This window comes from Neoarius graeffei, chromosome 11, assembly GCF_027579695.1.
Source record: "Neoarius graeffei isolate fNeoGra1 chromosome 11, fNeoGra1.pri, whole genome shotgun sequence".
NCBI lineage: Eukaryota > Metazoa > Chordata > Actinopteri > Siluriformes > Ariidae > Neoarius > Neoarius graeffei.
In genome coordinates, this window is record NC_083579.1 from 73529871 (window position 1) to 73530177 (window position 307).

Sequence of the window (307 nt, forward strand, 5' to 3'; positions counted from 1 at the left end):
TCTTTTATCGCAATTGCAGCCCAGTAAGATACTGGCTTAAGTAAGAAAGAATAGATAAGCCAAAATAATTGGGGATCTTTTTTTTTTTTTTAAATGGGTGCCAACTCGTTACAAATATGAACAGGTGGGCCTTAAAAAGTAGAGACGGGCATATTGGGCAACCTCACAGGCCTGAACTGCAGGCAGGTAATTTACAAAATGTGAATCAGAAGCAAGAAAATCATCTTAGGTTACCGTACGCACGTCCTCGAGTGTGATTTGAGCAACTGAAGCTTCCAACTCTGAATAAAGCCTTGTCAGGTCACTG